Genomic DNA, 21,819 nt, shown 5'->3' with positions numbered 1-21,819 from the left:
CTTGAGTTTGGCTTTCTGTTCGTTTAATATAGGTCAGAAACGTTTTATCCTAAGGAACTTTTGTCTGGCTCCCTCTTAAAGATTAAAAATAAATAAATAAACAAACAAACAAATGAATCCATAAATAAATACAGCCACCATCAAGAGAATACCACATGGATTCCCTACACATCTGATTAAAAACTATATCTCAAATTGCTATGGTGGTTATTGGGGAACAAAGCTGTCTCAGCATTTTGATTTTTTTTTTCTTAAGTACATTTCGAAGCCCTTTAGTTTGTGACTTCCACAAATTAGAACTCTCACACTTTTTTTCCCCAGACAGACCAAGGCACATTTCAAAGCAACAAGCTATTTTTGTCTCTCCCTTGAGGGTCCCGACTGGCTGGTGATGCCAGAAGACCTGTTGATCTGTATCTCTTTCCTTGCTTTGCATCAGTTCCATGGCCTCTGGGCATCAGAAACGGGCGTTTATTTTACTTTATTTTGTTTCAAGGATCTAGCACGGAGTTAAGATTGAGGTCAGTTAGCTACTGTTCTTAACCGCTTGTTTGTTCATATGACTGTGGTAAGGTTACCTGAGCCGCCCGCCATTTCTTCATCTATTGAAAGTGGAAAGAACAGCTAGTATTTCCACTGCTCACTAGATGAGCGGCAGTGGGGTACAGAGGACAGACCATAGGGCTGAGAACGACAAGCCTTCTCAAGTCCCGTAGGAGGGTACACACCAGGGGAAAAGCTTCTGGGAAGTTCTATGCCGTGCATGGCAGAAGACTCACATTGTCTCCTTTGGCCCTACTATACCCCTTCTAAAAAAACGGTCCTAGGAAGTCCCTAATGAAGGGTTCACAAGTTTTACGTATGAATGCAGTTTGCTCCAATGTTTACAATAACAAAAAGTTGCAAGCAATCTAAATATCAACAATATAAGACTAGTAAGTGAGTGATGCTACATCCATATGATGAAATATTATGTAGATATTAGATTAAGGTTGTCAAAGATTTTGTAAAGCCATTGGAAATTTTTCAAACTAGTTTTAAATAAAAGATTAAAAATCACTCAATTAGACTTTTTTCAAAATTTAACACTTCCACACATAGGTAATCATCGTGTGTGCGTGTAATGTGCTTGTGTATAAAAGGAAGGGGGATTGCGAGAGAAAAAAATACACTAAAAATATTTGTTGATCGCTTGATGGGCTCTTGTGTGATTTATATTCCTTCATGTTTCTAATTTTCCAAATTTTCTACTTTTATAATTGAGAATAATTCTCATTATTGTAAAAGCTTAATTGATGAGTGAAACTATTAAAATTATACTTTAAAATAGTTTGAAGAGGTGGGCAAATGCCTATTAAAAAAGTCAGGGTAAATTATTATCTCACTTACTAATATGCATGTAAGCTCCCTGCATGTCTGTTCACGGAGGATAAATTCTTATGATTGCAACTCTATCCAAAATTATAGATGAAAGAAGTAAACACATTAAAATATGAGTCTTGGTATTTCTTAATGACAGGATTGGAGTGACCTTAACTTTTTCCTTAAATTTTTCTGAATTAGAACACAACAAACAACAAAGATTCTTTTTTTCAAGAATTAAAAATATAAGGGAGTTGATATTGGCAAAAATGGGCATTTTAAAAATATTTTTTGTACCCAGTTATATGAATTCCCTTCTTGGAGATATAATACATATATTTTTACTTAAATTTTTATTGAAGTATAGTTGATTTACAATATTGTGTTAGTTTCAGGTATACAGCAAAGTGATTCAGATATATATATATTCCTTATATTGATATATATATTCCTTTTCTAAATTCTTTTCCATTACAGGTTATTACAAGATATTGAATATAGTTCCCTGTGCTATACAGTAAATCCTTGTCATTTATCTATTTGATATACGGTAGTGTATATCTGTCAATCCCATAGTCCTAATTTATCCTCCTCTATATAATACATACATTTTAATACATGGATTTAATACATGGAGTGGGAAGGGACTTTCCTTATTCTGAAGCAAGTGAAATGTGGCCAAGCAAAATACCTCCATAGCCCAGGAGAATAACTGTACCCCAGCTGTTACACAAACAGCCAACCTGCCGTCGAGCCTAGACTTGGAGCCAACATAGCCATCCATAGCAGGGAAGCTGTGGGCTGTTGCCCTTCATTATGTCAAGACTGGGAGAGACTGGTGAGGCTGCAGAGCAAGCAGTGGAGTGTTCAAAAGTTTAATCTCAAGACCCAGCATCAACTATTCCAAAGCCTGTTTAGAATAGCCTCTTAATATTCCATCATGCCAATGGTGTGGAAAAATCAAGCTGTGATTAATCAAACATAGGATTCCGAATGAGATAAACATCACTTCTTGGCTTTGAGAAATGTTGCAGAACAGTCATTTGGAGAAACACATTTTTTTAAAAAAATAATTGCATCCTGAGGACATGTGGGTCATTTCCCACACACTGTAAAATGGACTAGTTCTTCCAACTCATAATCCATGATGTATGTACTTACACGTGTACCTAAATTGCAAATTTGAGATAAACGGGTATAACCTACTCATCTTTGTCAAGTATATATATTTTGAGAGGAGAGGGGAAATGCAAATTCTATTAAAATTATTAAAACTGAATTTTAACTTTAATAAGCATTTTTGAGCTTTTTTTTCCTGTACAGAGATGTGGGGAATAAAAAAATAAAAAACTCTTTAGGTTTTTGTCCCTGTCTGGCCTGTAAAATGACATGGACTCCCTCATTTATGATCTCCTACGTCCTGCTCAGCCTTTGCCTGGCTTTTGTGGTCTTGGTGTCTCTTTCCTGAGCGCAAAGAAAACTCACGGCTCCATATGTAACTGCATGTGCTGTCTACCCAAAGCATATGTGTTTAATCAACTTTAATACCCCTACAGTCCAGAGGAAGTGAAATGCTAGGCACTGGGAATAATTATCATTTCCATTACATTAGCAAGATTTGCTGGTGTGCCAGAGGGACGGGGCTCTCTCCATCACTCTGCTAACGCTGGCTGGCAGCTTGGAGAAGAGCCGTGGGAGACCGAACTGAAATGCACACATCCTCCTCTTGTTCCCAGCCATCCTCCCTCTATTTTCCCCCTTACCTTGGGGTTGTAGACTCTACTGTGATTAATGAAGAAAATGGCTGAGCTGTCTCATTTTCTCATTTTCATCGACACATCCTTAATACAACTCTGCATTAAGAGGATGAAATAAAAATCGATGGTCTTTACAAGCCAGGGATATATTGGTGGGCTCACAAGGAGTCCAAGTAAGGAAGAAGATCCCGAGAGCATCAGGAACCCCATCAGACGGGCCAGCAGCTGTTGGGATGGGCTGGGATCCCCAACTCCGCACCACCTCTCAGAACGGGAATGTGGGGAGACCAGGGCTCCCACACAGTTCTCTCCAAGGGACACCTTTGGACAGGGTGCCTGTGACTCCCGGAGAGGACATACAGGACTGAGTTCTTCTCTGGGCTCTCTTGCTCCCCATGCAAACCATGTGAGCTATTTGATTTCTCTAAGTGTTGATCTCCTCTTTTGTGAAGTGGGAAGAAACACACCTGCTCTTTCTACTCATGGCATTGCTGTGAAGATAAAGGAGATAGTGTTTATGAAAGCTCTTTGTACACAGAAAGCACTAGGTTAATAACTAAGAAGTGAAGTAAAGGAGTATTGAAGTTTTATATATAGTTGACCCTTGAACTGCGTGGATCCACTTTTACACAGGTATTTTTCAATAGTAAATCCTGAAGTACTACACAGTCTGCAGCTGGTTGAATCTGCAGCTAAAGAAGGCCAACTACAAGGTTATACAGTAAGTCCCTACATACAAACCATCAAGTGGCAAACTTCCAAAGATGCGAACGTGCGTTCGCATGTCCAGTCACGTAAATTAGTTCACGTCTGGCGTACTTTGTCCCATGCGTGCATCCTCTACAAGTGGTTGTGTACTTTACTGCACAGTGCTGTATAGAGTAGAGTAGTACCAGTATCTTTATTTCAAGCCCAGGATATCCAGAAGCAAGCGTAAAAGCAGCTTTGCTTGGCGTGAGGTTATGGCCATCACCATGAATGGGGTTTGGAAGAACATTTGCCCGCAGTTTGTTCACAATATTCGTGGATTTAAGAAGGTGGATAGGGAGGCCAAAGAGGTCTTAAGCAACTTAGTGACCCTCAGCGAGAAGCTGGAGCTAGATCTGTAAGAGGACGACTTCATTGAACACCTTGCTGTGCAACACGAGGAGATAACTAATGAAGACCTGACGGAATTGGAGGCCCAGAGAAAGGACAAAGAGAGACAAGAGGAAGAAGAAGTAACTGAAGAACTGAAGAGATTCACGATGCAGGAAATGGCAAGGGGATTTTCTTTATTTGAGGAGGCACTGTTAGATTTTGAGGCACAGGACCTGAACGTAGAACGGTACACAAGGGTTGCAGCAGCCGTTCAGAATGCAACCCAGTGCTACCACGTCATCTATGATGAGAAAAAAAGAGCTACTACCCAGACATCCCTGGATCATTTTTTCAAGAGGGCAGATAGAACTGAATCCAGCAAGGAACCAGAATGTGTGCCATCAACGTCAGGCATGAGGGAAATGGCAGCCTGCCCTCCATCACCTATTGCTGACGATCCTTCAGCTCTACCATCTCCCGCCTCCCCTCCCTCCTCCAGTCAGTCACTCTTCCTGCCTGTCCACTCGATGTCAGCCCCTGTATACCAGCTGTTGTACTGGACTACTGTGCTTTTCAAGGTACTGTAAGATTAAATGTTTTCTTTATTTTCTGTGTTCTTTTATGTATTATAAACCTATTACAGTACAGTACTGTATAGCCAATTATGTTAGTTGGGTACCTAGGCTAACTTTGTTGGATTTACAAACAAATTGGACTTACGAACACGCTCTCGGAACGGGACTCCTTTGTATATAAGGGCCTTACGGTACTTGGATTTTCCACAGTGCAGAGGGTCAGGGCCCCTAACCCCAAGTTCTTCAAGGATGAATCATATATATATTTTATCTCCAATCTTGGCAGGGTGGGGAAAATGTACCCTCTCTAACACTGCAGGAGCAAGGACAAACAGGCTTAAATTTTGCAGTTTACCAATCTATATCAAAAGACATTCAATATGCACGTACCTTTTGATCCAAGACATCCACTGCCTCGCTCTTATTTAATTTGCTGTCGTATCTTGCCAAAGTGACATGTGGATTTGTAGCATGTGTCCAACTCAGTACTCGTTAGAGCAATTCTAGGGTTGAGAATGTTGCCAATAACATCCATTTTCCAGTAACTTCACATAAAAATAAAATAAATTACATAGCACAGGGAACTCTACTCAATACTCTGTAATGGCCTACATGGGAAAAGAATGCTAAAAAGAAAAAGAAAAAAAGTGGATATATGAAAAAAAAAAAAAAAAAAAGTGGATATATGTATATGTGTAACTGATTCACTTTGCTGTACACCTGAAACTAACACAACATTGTAAATCAACTATACTCCAATAAAAATTTTAATAAATAAATTTTTTAAATTACATAATGTTTAAAATTACTTATGGCATTCACTTATACAAATAAAATGGTCAATTAAATGATCACATGTAAATGTGTGCATATGTGCACACACGTGTGTAAAAAAAGTTCAGAAAATATAGTAACAGGAAACTAGAAGTTGCTCACATTAGGCAGAATGAGTTTTGTGGGTTTTTTCCATCTGAATAGCTGTAGTTTTGCATTTGTTTTACAATGAATACATTTGCTTTTGCATATAAAATTCCACTTTTTAAAATACAACATAAATCAATATGTGATTAATAATCTGTGTAACACTAAGAATGCGGAAAAGGAAAATCAACAAGAGTACAAGCTGGAAGAATGGAGATGACTTAGTAATGGCAGAGAGAGGGCAGGCTAGTCCAGAGGAACAGTAGGAGTTTAAGTTCAGAGTCAACAAGGAGAATGACATGCACAGGCTACAATAGGAAAAAGAATTCTGGCAGGGAAGCTATGGATAATATCATCTGATAAGGAGGATAGAGGCAGAACAGAGGACCTTAAATTTTATCCTATCAGCAATGGGGGCCACTGGCCATTGTTGAGCCTGAATGTTCAATTTTGAAATATATATATATATATTTTTCAAGATATAGGCACATCTATGTGGACATTAAAGTCAGATTTCAGATATGTAGGGATTTATGAGGAACGAACAGAAAGGACTATGGAAACCGTCTGAGCTTGTCTCGGAAGGAGAAGATGACAGCTATGCTGTCTACTTCAGTTATCCCCTTCTACATATCAAACCCTCAAAACTTAGCTCAAAATAATTTATTATTTCTTCATGATTCTGCACTCCGGGCTGGGCTCAGCAGAGCAGTTTCTCTGCTCCATATGGTGTCTACTGGGGCTGAAATGAACAAGATGGCTTCATCACTCATCTATCAGCTGCCTCTGAACAACATCTATGACTAGGGGCTGGCCAGGGGTAAAGAATTGTGAAGGGTATGAGATTGACCCTGCTTACAGATTAGTCACAGTTTCATAGATGCTGGCAGAACCTTAGGTGAGCAACAGAGGACTTTATTGTTCATGGTACAGGAGTCAGCATGAGCTTCGTGTTTGCATGGGTTCCCCTTGTCCCCCTCAGGTCTCTCAGCAGCAATATGGAGTGACTCAGGCCGCTCACATTGGGTTGTACCAACAGCTGAGGGACCCTGAGCTTAGGAAACTCCCAGTCTTACAAGGGAACTGCTAGCAAACACACCCAACTTTGTCCCAGAAGGAAACATTATCTTTATTATCCTGGTCAGGAAATAAACCTCCCCTCTGCCCAGGAGGGAGACCCTATCTCTATCCTTCAAGGATCTTTGTTATACAGATATCCTTCAAAAGACAGTTCAAGACCAGAGCTGTCACAGACATCTAGGAACATGCAGAGCTGCACCCCCCCAACACTGGATATCTTCTTTCTCTGTATAACCTCTCCAGGCAGTGGCTTCCTCACAGCCTGATGCTCTCAAGAGAGGCAGACCTTTTACCCGGGGGCTGGTTTCCAAGAGGGCGGAATTGGAGGCTGCCTACAGGCACCACACCACTTCTAGAGAATCACTTCTATTGGTCAAGGTCTATCCCAAAGTCAGCCCAGATAGATGCAAGGGGCAGGGAAAAGGACTCCACCTCTTGGTATGAAGCCAGCATATACTGCAGGGTAGTGATGGTTGGTGCCTACTTACCAAACTCCCTACCTAGGGAGAGCAGTGATTTCAACATTATAAGAAGGAAGCATTCAGTGTGTGTATAACATTCTTTTAAAATAATAATTCTGAAGGAAAGTAACAAATGAGAACAAGAAGGCTGAGTGGGAAATGAGATACTGCTCAAAGTATATCCTAAATAGAAAATTTTTTAGAGGTTGTGTTTTTCTTTTAATTTTTGTTGGAGTATAGTTGATTTACAGTGCTGTGTTACTTTCTACTGTACAGCAGAGTGAATCAGTTATACATATACATCTATCCACTCTTTTTTAGATTCTTTTCCCATATAGGTCATTACAGAGTATTGAGTAGAGTTCCCTGTCTATACAGTAGGTCCTTATTAGTTATCTATTTTATATATAGTAGGGTGTTTATGTCAATCCCAATCTCCCAATTTATCCTTCCCCCCCTTCCCCCTTGGCAGAGGCTGTGTGTTTTAAGTACACTGTGACACAGGTTAATCTAGCACCCACTCACCACCAAGAGTCCTCGAGCTTTGATTTCTTCCTTGAGAGAGACTTCACTCCATCTACAGAAAGTAGGCTCTGATTGTGCCTCTGTTTTAAGCTTTGGCCATTCCCATTGGTTCTGTGCCAATACAGAGCACCCCCCTCCTAGTGTTCCCTAGCTGGGGGGCAACACTCCCCAAAGGGGTTTTCTCTGGGAATTCTGAGAGAGTCTTCTTGATACTAGAACTGCCAGCCTAGGACCAGTGTGGACTAATGGTTCCCAAACCTGGCTGGGCATCAGAAGCATCTGTGTGGATTTTTAAACGCACATCCCCATATGCAACCCCAGATCCACTGAATCAGAGTCTGTGAAGAAGTCCGGAAATCTACGAGCTCCCAGATGGTTATCATGCAGCCAGTCTGGCTCATGCTGAGCATCCGAACCTGGGAACTCCTAATTTAGCTGATTTCTGCCCAACCAGTTTGTCACTATCACAAGAGCTCTCCTCTCTTCCCCACTCTCACCCATCATAGCTGCAGTTCCCTCACTTTATATTTTTAAATTTTTATTTGATATTGGTTTACAATATAGGTTTACAATGTTGTGTTAATTTCAGGTGTACAGCAAAGTGATTCAGTTACATATATACATATATCTATTCTTTTTCAAATTCTTTTCCCATTTAGGTTATTGCAGAATACTGAGTAGAGTTCCCTGTGCTATACAGTAGGTCATTGCTGGTTATCTACTTTGGAGTAGTGTGTATACATCAATCCCAAACTCCTCTAAAATTCCGTAGTGAGACAGCACCTCAGGAGAGAACCGTATGATTTTAGGTATCCATGAAATGAGGAGAAATGTCACCACAAGAATCTCACTTCTTCAATAACCAAAACCACTGCCATGACAGTTGGCTCTTTGTGGTGGAGAAAGACAAGCAGTATAAGATTCCAGGAGGCTTCAAGGATCTCACAAGTTTTAAATCTGAAGTGCTTTGCAATTTCTGTTCAGTCCCACTCCAAAATCTCACAGGTGGGTTTTCAAGTACAGTAATACACAGGTAGAAAAGTAAATAAAGGCTATTTGTCCCTGACCAGTGTTCGTTGCTGTCATCTTTCAAGCATATATTTTTACTTGTCATCTTTTGAATAAATATATTTTAACCACTCTATTTCTCAATGAAACAAGAAAGCCTTTTCAAAATATTTATAGTGCATGTTTCTGTCATGCCATGAAGAAATCACAGTCTGAGATAAAAACCACTAACTGGTCTCCTGAAGGCTGGCTGTAGTCCTTAGATGTGCTTTGTTTGGTCATCGTAGGCTTTTAAAAATTATGCTAATATCTTAAAATCCCACAAAAAATCCAGATTTCTGGCATCTCCTGAGAAGGCAGGAGACCTGGTGTCTCTGACTCACTCCTGAAGGCCACCGTCATCTGAGCTGAATAGAATTTCCTCTGTTAGATGTGACATGTGGTCTCCAATTTGCTACGTTTCCCACCCCTCAATATGGTCTTGTAATGAGGTTGGTTAATTACTTGGCCCGTGAGGCATCTGGGTTTGCCTCCCTTGCTAAGCAATGGGATCACAGCAGAAATCAATACCCAAGATGACTGAGACTGTATTCTGAGAGAACAGAACAATAGAAGAGTGTCAAGACCAAGGGAAGTTTTAGAGCAAAAAGAAACTAAAATCAGCAAAAGGGAGGCTTCCCTGGTGGTGCAGTGGTTAAGAATCCTCCTGTCAATGCAGGGGACATGGGTTCAATCCCTGGTCCGGGAAGATCCCACATGCCGCAGAACAACTAACCCCGTGCGCCACAACTACTGAGACTGCGCTCCAGAGCCTGTGAGCCACAACTACTGAGCTCACGTGCCACAACTCCTGAAGCCCAGGCACCTAGAGCCCATGCTCCGCAACGAGAGAAGCCACCACAATGAGAAGCCCGCGCACCACAACGCAGAGTAGCCCCCACTCACTGCAACTAGAGAAAGCCCACCCACGCACAGCAACGAAGACCCAACGCAGCCAAAAATAAATAATAAAATTTTTAAAAATAATAAAATCAGCAAAAGGTAGCAGGGACAAACCATCATGAGACCAATAGTCAAAAGATCTGGGTTCTACAGCCACTGTGGAGCACAGTATGGAGGTTCCTTAAAAAACTAAAAATAGAACTATCATACGACCCAGCTATCCCACTACTGGGCATATACCCTGAGAAAACCATAATTCAAAAAGAGTCATGTACCACAATGTTCATTGCAGCTCTATTTACAATAGCCAGGACATGGAAGCAACCTAAGTGTCCATCGCCAGATGAATGGATAAAGAAGATGTGGCACATATATACAATGGAATATTACTCAGCCATAAAAAGGAACAAAATTGAGTTATTTGTAGTGAGGTGGATGGACCTAGAGTCTGTCATACAGAGTGAAGTAAGTCAGAAAGAGAAAAGCAAATACCGTATGCTAACACATATATATGGAATCTAAAAAAAAAAAATTGGTCATGAAGAACCTAGGGGCAGGACAGGAATAAAGACGCAGACCTACTAGAGAATGGACTTGAGGATATAGAGAGGGGGAAGGGTAAGCTGGGACAAAGTGAGAGAGTAGCATGGACATATATACACTACCAAACATAAAATAGATAGCTAGTGGGAAGCAGCCGCATAGCACAGGGAGATCAGCTCGGTGCTTTGTGACCACCTAGAGGGGTGGGATAGGAAGGGTGTGAGGGAGGGAGACGCAAGAGGGAAGAGATATGGGGATATATGTATATGTATAGATGATTCACTTTGTTATAAAGCAGAAACTAACACACCATTGTAAAGCAATTATACTCCAATAAAGATGTTAAAAAAAAAAAACAGTGAAGCAGTGTAAAATATTTTTCAATTAAACACAAATTTATTGTTTTGGTCGGACTACATTTCTCTTTAATCATTGAAAAATTAGCATCTGAATTGAAATGTATGCTGTAAGTATAAAACACACTGAATTTCAAAGACTTAGCACAAAAAAGTGTAAAGTATCTCATTAATTTTTTTTTTGACAGCATGTTGAAGTAAAAATATTTTGGATATATCCATTTAAATAAATTACTAAAAAAAAAGATATGGGTTCTAATCCCAGCTCTGCCACTCAGCTAAGAGAGACTCCAGCCACATGACAGAATATCTCTGTGCTTCTCAGTCCTCATCTGTGACTCAGAAAGGAAACTGATGTCTTAGCATCTTGTAGATTGAAAATGGGGGTCAGCAAAATACCGCTCAGGTCAAATCTAGCCAGCTGCCTGTTTTTGCACAGCCCACTAGCCAAGAATGTTTTTTTTATATTTTTTTTAATGGGTGGGGGAAAAAAAAGCAAATGAAAAATAATGTTTCATGGTACAGGAAAAGTATATGAAATCCTAATTTCGGCAGCCATAAATAATTAAGTCATACTGGAACACTGCCACGTTTATTCATTTACATACCGTCTGCAGCTGCTTTCACGCTCCAACGGCAGAGTTGAAGAGCTGCAGCAGAGACTGTGGCCCACAAAGCCTCAAATATTTGCTAGCTGGCTCTTCGCAGGAAAAGTTTGCTGAGCCTGGTCTAAATCATCATTCCAAGCTGCTCCATTAATATACCAAACTCTACCAGAGAATTCCTCACTTGTATTCATATAAAGCGTTCTTTCTAAAAGAAGTTGAAGGTACCAGGTGATTATTTCAGTAGCAGGGTGTTTTAAGAATGACCAAAGCATTTGCATAGGCTTTTTTTCCATGGAAATAAGAATAATAGTAACTCACTTATTGAACACACACTCTGTTCCAGGCACTTCCGGGTGTTACGCCATTCAAATTCTCTGCAATCCCTTGAAGCAGGTTTCATCATCCCCCTTTTTAAGGTGAGTAGACCAAAGCTTAGGAAATTTAATCAATGTTCCCAAGGTCAAGCAGCCAATACGAGGTCAAGTGAAAATTCAAGTCTGTCTAACTTCAAAGCCCAGTTCATCATCTAAGAATCAAATATCCATCCCCAGGGAAGATAAATTCGAATTAACACCCTACTCTGTTGCACCCCAATTTTTTTTTTCGTCAAACCCATCCCATCCCTAATTCTAAAAACCCTTGGTTTATTTTCCCCTTAAATCTCATCTTTCTCCTTCAGAAGCATTGCCACGGAAGCTGAGGATACCCAGGCTTCCTCGATTTGATGATGCAATGTTTAGTCCTCATGAAAATAAAATCCCATTAGCCACTGATGTGCTCAGCCAGTAGCGGGTACACCCATGCTACCTTAATATGGCCTTAGAAGTCATGCCTCTACTGCATTCTTGCCAATCTTGTTGGCTGTTCATTTACATCCTTAATACTCCCACTTTCATACCGGCAGTATTGTTTTCACTTTTGTAGTTAAATCAGATTTTCTGGAAATGATGGAAACTCATCAAGCAGCACGTTTGTGCCTTTAAGCAAAAATAAACCACAAATGAAAGGAAGGAGAAAGAAAAAGAGTGGAGATAGAGCAATGGTGACAGGAGTGAAAAGAGACAAGAAACAGATGTGCCATGGAGCAGAGAGACAGACGGATGGATGGAGGGAAGAAAGAAAAGAATGGTCCATGGAAGAGACAGAAAGAAGAGAGCATGAGAGGACAAAGGGAAGAAATAGAATCATTTTTCCCAGAGGAGAAAGAAAATATCCAACCACCCTATTTCCCTAATCCTTTTCCCACCTGGATCCATCTGCAACTGTTCCAATTTGAATCCAAATAATGTCTGAGATTTGGGATTCACTAGTAAACTAGCTCTGATTCCCTAATCCCAACACCGGATGTTCGGGGGTGTGGGGATTTGGAGTTAATTAATTCAGCCACCTGTAACATTCTTTCAGATGTGGTTACCTTTTCATCTCGGTGCAAAGTTATCTGCAGATGTTAAGAAAGGCTTTCCCCACCCCTAACTGTCCCAGCTCTGAAAAGCCGAGTCTTCGTCCTCATAGGCAATCTCTTTCACCCCATGCTCCTTTATTTCTGAGTGCAGATCTCGAGCTTTGGGTAGGGATCCCGTAGAATGAATAGTCTACTCTCTAAACTTGTTGATTTATGACCTCTTTACTGTGCAGTCGTATGCCCATCTTGCTGTGCAGTCGTATGCCCATCTTGCTGTGGAAAACAGAAAGAAAAATCTATATTAGGTAAAGAGGGTGTGATTTTAATTTCTCAAACGTAAGTGCTCGTTACTTTGTGAGAGAGCAGATGCAAAATAATTTTACAAAAGGAATTTGGGGCTACCCTGATGGCACTCCCTCAACTTGCCTTCACATAGATGGAGAAGCCTGATTTTCAAGAAAGTGACCTTGCTGGGTGTCTCCTAAGATTTTTGCTGTCATATCCAAGTACACTGCTTATAGGCACTCACCCTGCAAACAGCAATGATAGTCATCAGGGAGTTTAAAAATACTGAGTTCCTGGGACTTCCCTGATGATCCAGTGGTTAGGAGTCCACGCTTCCACTGCAGGGGGCACGGGTTCGATCCCTGGTCGAGGAAGTAAGATCCCGCATGCCACACAGCCAATAAATAAATAAATATATAAACGAATAAGTAAATCAATAAATAAAAATACTAAACTCCTTACCTCCCAGTATTAACTGAAAGTTTTAAGAGGTGCAATATACAAGGTGGTCTGTTTGAAAGACATCAATTAAAACCACTCCTCAGACTATTTGCTTAGCATGTTTTAGAACTTTCTCTAGCCAGTCTAAGACATAGGGGTCTTTGTGAGCCACAGAAGACATCCAAGTGGTCTACCATTTTGATCCTATTTAGTAGACCCCCACGAAAAAACAAAATCTTATGGTATATATTTTCTACCTATTTTATAGTTAAGAGAATTGAGACTAAATGTAAACAAACTTGGGGAAGGATTGGAATTAAAACCCACGTCCCTGACTGCAGAAATAGAGACACAGATGGAGAGAACAAACATATGGACACCAAGGGGGGAAAGTGGCGGGGGGTGGTGGTGGTGGGATGAATCGGGAGATTGGGATTGACGTGTATACACCAATATGTATTAAATGGATAACTAATAAGAACCTGCTGTATAAAAAAATAAAATTAAATTCAAAAAAAAAAAAAAAACCCACGTCCCAGGGACTTCCCTGGAGGCGCAGTGGTTGAGAGTCCGCCTGCCGATGCAGGGGACAAGGGTTCGTGCCCCGGTCCGGGAAGATCCCACATGCCGCGGAGCGGCTGGGCCCGTGAGCCGTGGCCGCTGAGCCTGTGCGTCTGGAGCCTGTGCTCCGCAACGGGAGAGGCCACAACAGTGAGAGGCCCGCGTACCACACACACACACACAAAAACCCAGGTCCCTGACTTCAGGTTCACTGTTCTTTCCACTCTATGCCATTCCTCCTACTTTTAGAAATAAAATAACTCATTCCAGGAACACAGATACCCTCTGGTTTATACAGTAAGTGTCTGACCAACAAGCAGTTTGAGAATCTCCATTTGTAATATCCTGTTAGATGTTGAAGGACATTAAAAACGGTGGCCACTAATAAGCATGCTGGCATTGCTGTCCACATTTCAAAGGATCTCTTGAGAGAAGGAAAAAGGTTGGTCAAGCACAATTATCTTGTAAAGCAGTTAAAATTTTAACTACTCCAATATGTTGGTGGTAAGATTTAATCTTAGCGTGAAGATACCTTTATCACCCACTGGGATTTATCATGCGCTCAAAGCGATTTAGACACACATGCTTCTTGCCTTTAAGAGCCTTTCTCAAATGGAGTTCTTCTCCCTGGATCCTCATTTGTATGGGTGGAATTTCTTGCTAAGAAAACAAAATGTCTTTCAAAATCCCAGGTTGTTACCAACTTGTCATATTGGAAAGATAACGCAATTTCAGCTGCATATTCCCTCTCCAGTCAAAAGTTAATGAGATAATGAGATCAGTTTAATTTCTTGGTAAGGACACCATCTTCAAATCACAAAGGCCCCTGACAATTCTGGCATTGCTCACTGCCTTCCTTTTTGGTGCCTTCCTTTTTGTTGCCTTCCTTTTTGTTGCCTTCCTTTTTGGTGCCCTTCTTTTGCAAAGGAAAAACAGAAGATGCAAGTTCCAAATTTAGCATAATCTTTCCCAGTTTGAATTTCATCTTAGCCTATATTTTATTCATGTATCTGGTCCTACTGTCCACCTTTTCATTTATATATATATATATATATAGAGAGAGAGAGAGAGAGAGAGAGAGAGAGAGAGAGGGAGGGAGAGAAACAGATAGAGAACCTGCAATGAACAAGATATTGACTGTGCTAGGAACTAAAAATACAGAGCTGGATAAGAGCCTGTTCTTAGGGCATTTAGCCTAGTGTAGAAAACTGATCGAACCCCCATAAGCAATCTGTCTGGGGGATGGGGTGTAGGCATGGAGGGTGAATTTAATCCTCCTTGGGGGAATCGTTAAAAGGCTTCTTAGAGAAGATATATTTGAGCTGAGCCTTCAGGGATTAATAAAAATATCCAACATAAATGAAGGACGATACAGATGCTCTCTAAACTCTTTAAGTGTATCGAGGACTTAGGATATATGGCTGGAAAGCCAAAGTGGCTGGATCTGTTGTGACCCGATGAGGAACTTGACTCCTAGGTAAAGACCTTGCACTGTATTCTACGGTCTAAAACTGTTACCAGGGATTTTTCTGCAAGGGAGCCACAGTGTCAAATGTGTATTTGAGAAAGAGGAGTGATTCAAGTAGAGTAACGAAAAGTGAAGACAGAGAAACTTGGCAAAAGGGAAATTTCAAAGACAGAATAGGAGACGGGAGAACCGAAACTAGGATGTTGGGGATGGAAAAGAGAGAAAGGGGTGTGTATTGGACACCTTCCCTCTTCCTAGGGTCACAAGCAGATGGCCTATGAGCGCCCCTGTTCTCCAACCCCCTACCCTTTAAACTCTATACACCGTTGCCCAAACGTCATGCATACTTTGGCTGAGAGCTAAAAACAAGGATCCCTGCATTCATTTGAATCTCTTTTTATTTTTGAAAATGAAGACTGTCAGGTAATAATATCTCATCAGCTCAATCCCCAAAACACCAGCTGGTGGCCTCTTCGGGGCGACCTGGAACAAGCAAGAGGGAGCATGGATGACCGTGTTTGCCGCTGATTAAGTCTAACTCTGGGTACCATAAGCTGGCCCAGCCAGCTGGCATGCTTTCATCTTCCAGCAGACACCCGACGTCCATATTCATCTGCACAGAAAGGCAGACGCTCACACCTTTCATCAGAATAATGAGCAAAGATGCCCGCAATAACAAAATTGGATTCTTTGGGGGATGGCATCTCTTCCTAATCATTCCATCTGATCAATTCTTCATTCTGTCTCTCTAGCATGTCAGAAAGGGCTCAGTGACATGCATACCTTCCCTCCTGAGAATTTCTCCCAATTCCAGTTTTGAATTAATTTTCTGAATTGGTACTGCAAACTCTTCAGGATAATTTAGGGCAGGGGTCTCCAGGCAATGCAGTGGAATTTAGTGACATGGCTCGGTGTTTCCACGTTACCCGTCTTGGGGGATTACTCTGGAAAGGTGAGCACAGGCTGATGAAGGAACTATTCCTGCCCTCTGACACCCCAAGATCTTAACTATTTTTTGCCACAGCTTTATTGAGCTATAATTCACATACCATAAAATTCATCTTGCAAGTGTACAATTCAGTAGTCTTTAGTATATTCACAAAGTCATGCAACCATCATCACTGTGTAATTTTAGACCATTTTCATCACCCCAAAAAGAAAGCCCAGACTCATAAGCCGGAACTCCCCATTCCCCCCTCCCTCCAACCCCCAGCAACCACTAAACTACTGTCGATTTCTTTGGAATTACCTGTTCTGAACATTTCATATAAATGGAATTGGACAACACGTGGTCTTTTTGTGTCAGACTTCTCTCATTTAACATAACATTTTCAAAGTTCATCCATTTATCCTTTGACCCAGATACCTCATTTCTGGGAATTGGTCCTAGATATATTTGCACATGTACTAACTGGTGTGTGTACACATTTTTTTCCAGCATTGTCTGTAATAACAAGTTTGAACATGCAGGGGTTCTTCCGTGGGGGACTATTTAAGTTACTTACGGTCATTCATATAACAGATCCCTGTGCAGTGTAGCACAGGATGAAGAAGCTGTCTCTACACTGTTACGGAAAGGCTTCCAAAATGCATTGCTGAACGGAAAAAGCAAGGTTCAGAAGACTGTATATAGCATGCTTCCTTTTGTGTAAAAGGTAGGATGTTGGGGAAATAAAAATATATGTTCCTATTTGCAGAGGATGGAGGCATGAGGAGAATCAGGGTGGTTCAGTGTGTACTTTTTATGTAGCTTTGATGTATGCTCCATTTATATGTATCACTGGTAAAATGTTTTTTTAAAAAATAGGTAACTGTGAGTGAGGATCATAAGCCTTCTCCAGGTAAGAAAAAGCCTAAATCTCCCTCCCCTTTAAAAGCACCCTCTCTGGGGCTTCCCTGGTGGCGCAGTGGTTGGGAGTCTGCCTGCTGATGCAGGGGACATGGGTTCGTGCCCCGGTCCGGGAAGATCTCACATGCCGCGGAGTGGCTGGGCCCGTGAGCCATGGCCGCTGAGCCCGCGCGTTCGGAGCCTGTGCTCCGCAATGGGAGAGGCCACATCAGGGAGAGTCCCACGTACCGCAAAAAAAAAAAAAAAAAAAAAAAAGCACCCTCTCATGTGGAGAAAAGAGAACCCTCTTACACTCTTGGCAGGAATGTAAATTGGTACAACCACTATGGAGAACAGGATGGAGGCTCCTTTAAAAACTAAAAGTAGAATTATCATATGATCTAGCAATCCCACTCTTGGGCATATATTCAGAGAAAACCATAATTCGAAAAGATACACTGCACCCCAAAGAACATTGCACCCCAGTGTTCATAGCAGCACTATTTACAATAGCTAAGACATGGAAGCAACACAAATGTCCATCAACAGAGGAATGGATAAAGAAGATGTGGTACACATATACAGTGGAATATTACTCAGCCATAAAAAGGAACAAAACTGGGTCATTTGTAGAGACGTGGATGGACCTAGAGACTGTCATACTGAGTGAAGTCAGACAGAGAAAGACAAATATCATATGATATCACTCATATGTGGAATCTTATTTAAGAAAATTATACAAGTGAATTTATTTACAAAACAGAAACAGACTTACAGATATCGAAAACAAACTTATGATTACCAAAGAGGAAAGGTCGGGGGGGAGGGATAAATCAGGAGCTTGGGATGAACACACATAAACTACTATATATAGGATAGATGACTGATGGAGACCTACTGTATAGCACAGGGAGCTCTACCCATCATTCTGTGATAACTTATATGAGAAAAGAATCTGAAAAAGAATGAATATATGTATACGTATAACTGATTTACTTTGCCGTACACCTGAAACTAACACAACATTGTAAATCAACTATAATCCAATAAAAATTTTTAATAAAATAAATTAAATTAATAAATAAATAAAAGCACCCTCTCTTCATAAGATTCTCTTTTTGCCTATATAAACGTGTGTTTATAACTGCTCACACATGGAGCGAAAGACTGGAAGGAAAGCATAGACTTTCTGTTAAATCTACTGAAGGAACAAAAAGCCCTAAAGCCATCCAGGAGCTCCTAGGCACTTGAAAAAGCTGGAGAGAATGTTTATCAGCCATTCGCAGGGATTGATGGGTTTCTTATTCTGCTGCTTCTCCACAATTGTCCTAGGCTGATGTGGCCCAAGGAAATGCCTGTTGATACTTGCTAAATATAATACAGGGGCCAGAGAAGAGAGAGATTTGAGTCACTGTGGGTGGTGTGAAAAAGTAATCTGACATCAGAGATCACAGCTTATTAGCTGTTTAACCTGCTTTCACTTTTGTAAAATGGAGGAAATGGCAACGCCTGCCCTGTCCATCCCACAGGATCCTTGTCAGGATCAAAGTGACAACGTATGTGACAGCATCTTGTAAACTCTAAAAGGCTACACTAATGATAGGCACAGTGGTTATTTTTCAAAACTACCTCTAATAACTAGACCTTCCAAGGGTCACAATTTCTCAGGAAACCAAATATCATATCATTTCCTTTGCCCTTTTCCTCACTGTCATCAGGCAAGTGTAGATTTGGCAAAAGAAAGAAAAGCATAGTATTGGCTATGTGACATTTGTCATTACTTTTTAAAGCCTTACATCCAAGGCTAAAATCTTACCGGCCATGGTCATGGGTTGAATTGTGTCCCACAAAAAGAGATGTTGAAGACCTAAACCCCCAGGACCCCAGAGTGTGACTTATTTGGACTCAGGGCCTTTGCAGATACAATTAGTTAAGAGGAGGTAATGCTCGAATAGTGTGGGTCCTTATTTCAGTCAGACTGCGATCTTCATAAGAAGATGGCATGAAGATAGAAAGGTGCCATGTGAAGATGGAGGCAGGGGTTGGAGCTCTGCATCTCTGCAAGCCAAGGGACATCAAGGATGGATGGTACCACCAGAAGCTAGAAAGAGGCAAGGAAGGATTCAGAGTCTCAGAGGCAACACAGCCCTGCCGATACCTTGATTTTGGATTTCTAGCCTCCAGAACTGTAAGAGAATACATTTCTGTTGTTTTAAGCCTCATTGTTTGCTGTCTTTTGTTATGGCAGCCCTAGCAAACTAATCCAGCCATTCTCTCATTTCTTTCTTGATGCTTCCTTTGACCTGGGCAGTTGGCTCTAAGTGGAGAAAGGTGCTTGGACTCTCTATGTGACTCTGGCCATCTCAGCAGAAATCCTTCTACCTGAGAAACTCAGAGTTACTCCAAGGGGTCTTCAACCAACTGCAGACCAACTGAAGAAAATTATAACTATTATCGTAGGGGATTGAATGGTCAGTGAAATGAATTTACATGAAAATATGACCTCATACCACTGATTGAGACTTTCACTAGACAATGATGAAACTGAGGCAGATGGAATAGAAAAAGCTTTTCCTGGCTATCACTGTACATTTGAGATATGTGCTTTTAGGAAAGATCAGGAAATGTTTTCCCTGCAGAGAACTCTCCCTTTCCTAGCCTTTTTTTTTTTTTTCTCTTCGGTTCTTTAATGGGTTGGATGATACTCACCCATATTAGGGAAAGTCATCTACTTTACTGATTCAAACTCTAATCTCATCTGAAACACCCCTCACAGACACACCCAGAAATAATGTTTCATATGGGCTCCCTACATCCCTGTCAAGTTGACGTATAAAATTAACCATCACAATTACCATCACTATACAAATCATTATCTGTCTCAATTATTGTGTTCAGAAGGAAAGAAAAAAAATTGAACAGGTTACAAATGTCTCCTCCCTATTCCATGCTTTTTAGGGTGTGTGTGTGTGTGCGCGTGTGTGTTTAATAAATGTAATGATATAGGTAAAATCCTTAGCCCTATTTAAAGTAAAAGTATTGTATTACTTGATGGTAATGTTATTTCAGATCATCCTGATTCTGACATTTTCTGAATTGCTTTTAAAAGGCTACACTTAATGAGGTGAAACAGGTGGGGGTATAGATAAAACATGACAGCCATCAGTTGGTAAATATTAAAACTGGATGGGTTCATGGGTATACAAGGAACACTCACAGTATTTTGTATCCTTTTGTATATGTTTAAAATCTGTGATAATTGTTTAAAAACAAGACGACACTGTAGAAAACACTTGGCACTCTCTCAAAGGTTAAAGGTAGAGCTGCCGTACGATCCAACAACTCTGCTACTACCTACGCTGCACATCTAACAGAACTGAAAGCAGGGATTTGAGCAAATATTCGTACACCAATGATCACAGCAGCGTGATTCACAATACCTACAAGGTGGAAACAACCAAGTGTCAATCAACCGATGAATAACAAAATATGGTCTATACGCACAGTGGGAGTTATTAAGCCAAAAAAGGAATGGCATTTCGTTACATGCTATAACATGAATGAACCTTGAAAACACTAGGTTTAGTGAAATAAGCCAGACATAGAAGGATAAATATTGTAGATTCCACTTACACGAGGTACCTAGAATAGGCAAATTCATAGAGACAGAAAATAGAATAGAGGTTACTAAGGGCTGATGGGAGAGATAATGGGGTTGTCACTGTTTGATGGTTACAGAGTTTTTGTTGAGGATGATGAAAAGGTTTTGGTTATAGACAGCGGTGATGGTTACACAACACTGTGACTGTATTTGATGCCACTGAACTGCATATTTATAAATGGTGAAAATAAATATGATTTATGTATATTTTACCACAATAAAAAAAAGAAGAAAAAGATAAAAAGGCTACACTTATTTAAAACAATAAATGAAAATGCAATTAAGATATTTCCCAATAACACTGAGTTTTAAAAAATCAGACTACAAACAATATCATAGTATAATCATATCTCTATTTTTAAAGATAAATAGATATTTTTCTGTGAATACAGAAGAAGATTATAAGAATACAAAATAACCTAATTACTAAGATTTTTAGCAATTCTTATCTCTGGGTGGTCAAATTGTGGGAGACATTCATTGTTTGCATTTTGTTTATCTCTATTTCCTAAATTATATATAAAGGACATGTTTTACTTTAAAGAAAATAAAAGTTTTTTTTAAACAGAAGAATGTCTCACCTTCTCAAACAATCATGCCGGGGTTTTAAAATCTGTACCTGTGTTTGTTGTCAACCTTCAGATTTTGCCAAATGCAGCAACCCACAAACATTTTTAAAGAGTCTAGTCTCATAAGACAATGTGTCCCCAGGAAGTTAGCTGAGTAAATATTCCCCAAAATACATGGAAGAAACCAAGAAAGAAGATGTCTTTTGGTCCAGGCAACCATGAATCCCACCCAGGAGAGAAATGAAAGGCCACAGAAAGACTAGATGAATCTGGACAGGGCTTGGCTCCTGGAGACAGAACTCTGATGTTGGGTGGGAGAAGGAATGTCATTGAGATATGTGTTACCATCTTTGGAATTTGAAAGTTCTTAAACACAGAACTTAAAC

The sequence above is a fragment of the Phocoena sinus genome, chromosome 21 (assembly GCF_008692025.1).
Source record: "Phocoena sinus isolate mPhoSin1 chromosome 21, mPhoSin1.pri, whole genome shotgun sequence".
Taxonomy (NCBI): Eukaryota; Metazoa; Chordata; class Mammalia; order Artiodactyla; family Phocoenidae; genus Phocoena; species Phocoena sinus.
The sequence above is the reverse complement of the archived record's forward strand: the minus strand, read 5'-3'. Positions refer to the sequence as shown.